The sequence below is a fragment of the Electrophorus electricus genome, chromosome 16 (genome assembly GCF_013358815.1).
Source record: "Electrophorus electricus isolate fEleEle1 chromosome 16, fEleEle1.pri, whole genome shotgun sequence".
In the NCBI taxonomy this organism is placed as follows: Eukaryota; Metazoa; Chordata; class Actinopteri; order Gymnotiformes; family Gymnotidae; genus Electrophorus; species Electrophorus electricus.
In genome coordinates this window covers 3,525,049-3,531,253 of record NC_049550.1, presented here as the reverse complement: position 1 = coordinate 3,531,253, position 6,205 = coordinate 3,525,049, and positions in this window count along the sequence as shown.

The window sequence follows — 6,205 nt, the reverse complement described above, 5'->3', positions numbered from 1 at the left end:
GAATGCAGCCATGGTTCAAGGAGGAGTTTATTAAATTTACTAAAGGTTCAATTACTTCAGGTAGGATTTCTTTAAGATATGTGCATTTGTAGAATGCACAGCAGGGCATCAATTGGACACTGGAGATATAAAAGCTACCTTGTCACAGAAAGTTGGAAAAGGAAGGATGAAAAACATTTTCTCGATGACACAAATGGAGAACTACATCAAGAATGGATGGGATGATACTCCATTCAACCCACACAGAAACAAGATGCGGGATGCTATCACACAATAATTCCCATCAAAGATGGATCCCAGTCAGGTAGAAAACATGGAACTGAAGTCAGGAACATGTGTCAATAAATACACACAGAAAGATAGATACATAGATACCTCACCTGCCATATTTGGGCAGCCATTGTGTGAATTACAATATAGTGTTGCTACTACATAGGTAGAAGTTAAATGTCCTAAAGTTCATAAGGTTTTGGGTACCGCAGGTGAACGAGATTCACTATGTTGGTGTACTGCCAAGGCTTGTCTTACTCCACCCAGTTGTATAGTCTAATGTTTATGACAAATTTCCAAAATATTTAAGGGTCTACATCACCATGCCCCTCCCTTATTGACTGGTCATTACATGCAACATGCTAATTGCTGTCAGGTCAAACCAAATTTATTTATAAAAGGATTTATACAACAGCCATTATCACAAAGCAGCTTTGTTTCTCATGTGCTGCATAGCATGTTTGGACCTTGTAGACACAAAACAGAGAACTGTAATTATCAGACACTGTTAGATCATTTGCAATTACCAGCCACTTATCAGGTAGTAAATAAATATATTAATAGTTCCACACCATACACCATGCAAGCTCTGTAACCAAGACAACTCATTCAGAGTGAAATTCTCCTGTGAGAATGGGTGACGCCCTAGCCTTCTTTTGAGGAACTTACTGCTGCAGTTTACAATAGGTATGCTCAACACTATAGATGAGTCCACAAGACTGTGTGGATCAAATGTAGATACATTGCTAACCAAGTTACTTGCTAGTTACTGAGACAAAATTTTTGAGTACTGTCTTGTGCAGGACATGATTGAGTGGTAGTGCCCAGTTGTATACTCTACCCAATTTGGTTCAGTGGCTTGACAGGAAATCTGAAGACATACAAATTTCATAATGGAGGTGATTTCAGAGCCTATCCAGAAATACCAGAGACCATCAAAATTATCACAATTCACGCCAGCAACTATCTTGACTAGCAGTGAGCATAAGATTCTATGCAATCCAATGTCTAACACCACATCTGCACATATTAACCTGACACACTGCAAAATAATTAATCATTTTAAGCCCTTCTGTGCCTATAGCCTATAAAAGATGTGGTATTACAAGTTTAAGCATGTAAAAATCACACTTATCATTTTGCAAAATCCTAGAGGATTTACATTTTAATAACATTTGATTACCCACATTCCCACTGTTTATTGGATGATACAACTTGGCCATCAATATGTGCATTTATGTTGTTCTCCCTTTTGTCTTGTATGACTTGGCATTTTTGTATTTATTGTGTTCTGCCGTCATCATTGTGATTCTCTACCTCCACTAACCCTGTGTTCTGTGTTGCTGAAATGTGTTAAGTGAAAGAAAGTTAAAGTAGTAAGCCAAATATTATCCTGTATTCTCAAAAGGTGATTTGTGATCTCAGTATAGTGGCCTTAGTGGGTCTCTGTACCAGATCTAGAGTGGTGCAAAAGTATATTTCAAATCATAAAGATTTATAATGTTTCTGTGGGACATGGTGCAGAGAGACTCAAGGCCACTGAGTAGGAGCAAAGCAGATTATTCTGGTTTGTCTTAGCAACAGGAACCAAGTGTTACAAGAAACAACGTTATCAGTAGTAGGTGGGGAAAAAAAGAGAAGTCTCTAATTTGAATATAATGGTACCAAACACTAACTGGTGATATGGCATTAAATTCCACTACCTGTTACACTGAATCATACTGACTCATACCATGCAGATTTAGTTTAGGAGTTCAATTTGATATGGTGGACAAATGTGTAAATGTGTAATGTGTAAATTCTGACTGGATTAAGTGAGTAGAAGGATAGGAGAAATAACAAATGAAATAAAGGAATTCAGTAATTCAGCTTTGATGATGCAGCGCTCCTTTGCAGCCTGCTTGTAAAACTGACATTGAACCTGGTGAGAATTTTGTCTCATCTTTTTGAAAGAGAATGACTGTGGTATTTGAATGTTTTTTTCTATATAATAATTATGCCATTTTACACTGCATTGATTTGATTGAGGATTTGATTTAACATATTAAACAAAACCAGGGAAATGTGCTACAAAGTAGTCAAAAGCATTTTATATATATTGTATTCTTATAATCCAAGCTAATAACTATATTAAGCAATAGTCCTGATAAGAATAAATTGCCTTTTTTTTCTTATTTGTGAGCAATTTAATTTAATATTTAATATTCATATATGCAAAATAAAGGTATTATTGGTGTGGGGCCATTGTGAATTGGCTTTGAGTTTTTTGTATTTCATGCTGAATGAGTTTTTCAACAATGACCTGACCCATGTGGTTTTGCTTGTGTCTGTGCAAAGAATGTTCTACAGTATAAAGACTGGCCTTTACAGGAACAGTAAATCCATGCAACACATGCTGCATTCGAACATCAGTACCCAGGTAAGTGCTATCACGCTTAGATGGCAAAGCAGGATGTGGGGACGAGTCCCGTAAAACAGAAACATACGTTTATTTATACATATAACACCGTAGATGTAGCTCGCAGGCTATCAGGGTCAAACACCGACAACAGTCACACATAAACAACAGACTTTTATAAAGGCATACTAACGACACACAACGAGGAGCAGGTGTGGAACACCTGGAAGAACATACACACACAAACACACACAGGGAGACATTTGGGAGAAGGGGCCATACCGTGACAAAGCCCCTCCCCAATGGTGCGACTCCTGGTGTGCCAACCCTATTGGGCTACGGCCCCGAAACCATCTCCAAATGGCGAAGTAGCTGGACCGAGCAACCTGACATGGGCCAGAAGGAGCAGGACAGAGGGGGGAAGGACAGGGACCAGGATGACCACAGATACAGGGACAGACACACTGACAGGTACAGGCACTGACACACTGACAGATACAGGCACTGACACACTGACAGGTACAGGCACTGACACACTGACAGATACAGGCACTGATGCACTGACAGGTACAGGCACAGACACACTGACAGATACAGGCACTGACACACTGACAGATACAGGCAATGACACACTGACAGGTACAGGCACAGACACACTGACAGGTACAGGCACTGACACACTGACAGGTACAGGCACAGACACACTGACAGGTACAGGCACTGACACACTGACAGATACAGGCACAGACACACTGACAGATACAGGCACTGACACAAAGGGAAACAAAGCAACTGGCACAGACAGCATGATGGCGTCAGTCAGAGTGACAGGGACAGGTTTGATTAAGAGTCTAGGTAAGCTGGCAAGAGCTCTGGCCTGTCCCCCAGTTGTTGGCTGGGCTGAAGTCCAACCTGCCTGTGGGGGATCTCCCCTCGCGGTAACTTTTCCTGAGCCGTTTCAGGAGGCGCACTAGCTACTTTGCCCATCTCTGGGATGGGCACTGGTGTCGCTTCCTTCTTGCCTCTACGAGACTTAGATAGAGGCGTATGAGTTCCGGGGCTGTGTGCCCTAGAGGAGAGAGTGTCGTTCTCGAACGAGCTTGCCGCTATGTGCTCAGCAAGGGATGGCTTGCTTGCTCCCGAGCGGCACCTCCTGGACGGAGCCTTGATTGGTATCTTAGGTGCCGGAGGCTCATCGCTCCTGGAGACTGCAGACTCAACGTCACTGTCAGTGGGAGGATCCCCATAGACGACCTCCTCCACTGCCATTGACGGATCCTCCACACAGTCGAACCCCAAGTCTGACCGCAGACTAACGTCCCTGCACTCCCTATTCCCTCCATAATCTGTGTAATCCAAGTAGGGGTCATAGAACCCAGCGGAGTGCACTTCAGAGTATCTCAGAGTACCTCAATGTACTGCTCCCCATAGTCCGGCTGGGGTTTGTAGGACTCCGCAGAGTCTGACCCTGGACCATACGCAGGGCCCCCCCCAAAATCCACCAGTGGCCTTCAGCCCTTTTGTGGGAGTATGGAGTGAGGCCAGGATGATGGAGGGTCTCTCTGCGAGGGTTGTGGAAGGGCATTTGCTTACTTTCTTCCCCTTTCTTCTTTTGCTCCCCTTCCCAGGCATCCTTCGTCGGTCAGTGTTTCTGTAATGCTTGGAGGCAAAGCAGGATGCGGGGATGAGTCATATAAAACAGAAAGATACTTTTATTAATACATATAACACTGAAGACGTAGCTCACAGGCTATCAGGGTCAAACACCGACAACAGTCACACATAAACAATAGACTTTTATAAATGCATACTAATGACACACAATGAGGAGCAGGTGTGGAACAGAGGGCAGGCATGGCGACACAAACATACACACACACAAACACACATGGGGAGAAGTTTGGGAGGAGGGGCCATACCGTGACAAGTACAAACTTAATGATACTGCTCTGTTTTTTTGTTTTTTTGTTTTTTAATCAAAGAACAAAAGATACAGCAGGCTAATCTGAACTCTTTAAATAAATTTTTAATCTATATTTGTAAACAAAAAAATGTCAGCAAGTACACTTTACTGTTGAATTTACATACATAAAATAAGTAAACAGTAATAAAGGTTGGGGGTGGTCAAGCATTCTTTTCCTGGGAATAGCAACGACAACAAAAACAACAACAAAAGAAGAAGCTGATGAATCTGATGAAGGATCTCTCAAACATCCTCACTCCAGTGTGTACTATACTGCAATTTCTTATTTGGTGTGTATGCCCAGAATGCCCAAGGGCGAAGAGCAGGACGCACAGACTCCCTCGACTTTGTGAGACATTTAATAACATTTAACAGGGCGCTCACACAGAACAAAACAGTGAATGTAAACACATCTGAACAGTACTACACAGAGTGAGTGTTTAACACAGTCTGTCTACACAATGATGACGACTGACTTACATATGCATGCTACATTAACAATGACCAACATCCTACACACTTTGACGAGGGTTCATATACATAAACAAGATGAGGTGCAGGTGTGTGCAGGTGTGTGCAGGTGTGGACACAAACACAGATCATCCCACTGCATGTGGCGAGGAGGTGAGCGTTCCATGACATGGTATACATAGATGTACCTAATTTACGTTTACATTTACGGCATTTAGCAGAGTTTTTATTTATCACTGCTGGCACACCAATTGTACTCTAAACTCAGCTGTCTGAGTTTAGAGTACAATTGTCTGAAGCAAGAGGCAGGGCTGTGGGAAAATGCTTTTTATTATCCATAGACAATAAAAAAACAGAAGAACTAAATAAACAAAATACCCAAAGTATTCCTTGAATCGACAGCAGCACAACAACGTTCAACAGTGATGCTGAGGGATTGGCAGTTAATGTACAGCACTGTCTTCATGTACCTGTGGGTTTAAATAGTCACACACTTAGCAGGGACAGGTGCATACAATCAATACTCCAGGGATGGGGAGCGAGGCTGGGAAGTGGAGTGATCCCTATCAAGAGTGGGTGTCCCCTTCCTGCTGGCAGGCTGGCCTCCTGTGACAGAACCCCCCTCCGAAGACCCCGCCAGCCTCCTGACACAAGGCCAGCCTGGTCTTCGTGGAGCAGGCTTCCCTGGGTGCTCTCTGTGGAAGGAGATGATGCGGTCGGAGTCCAATACCTGGGAGACCGGTAGCCAGCTTCGTTCTTCTGGACCATACCTCTCCCAGTCAACCAGGATGTGAATCTAGCAGTGCCCAAATGGGTAAGGCGGAGGACCCAGGGGGCAACCCTCCTCTGCAAGGGCACCCTCCACCACTGGTTTCAGGGCAGACATGAGGAAAGCTCAAGATGTCTTACTGCTTCCTGGCAAACCCACATGATACGTGACATCATTAACTTGCTCTAGTGTGTTGTATGGGCCTTCATATTTTGCCTCCAGCTTCCCCGAGGGGCCTGCCCAGCCGTCTTTCATGGAAATCTCTTGGCCTGTCCCCAAAAGTACCTAGGAAGCTCACCTCCTGGTGGTGGAACTCACTCTTTTCTAGTTTGCA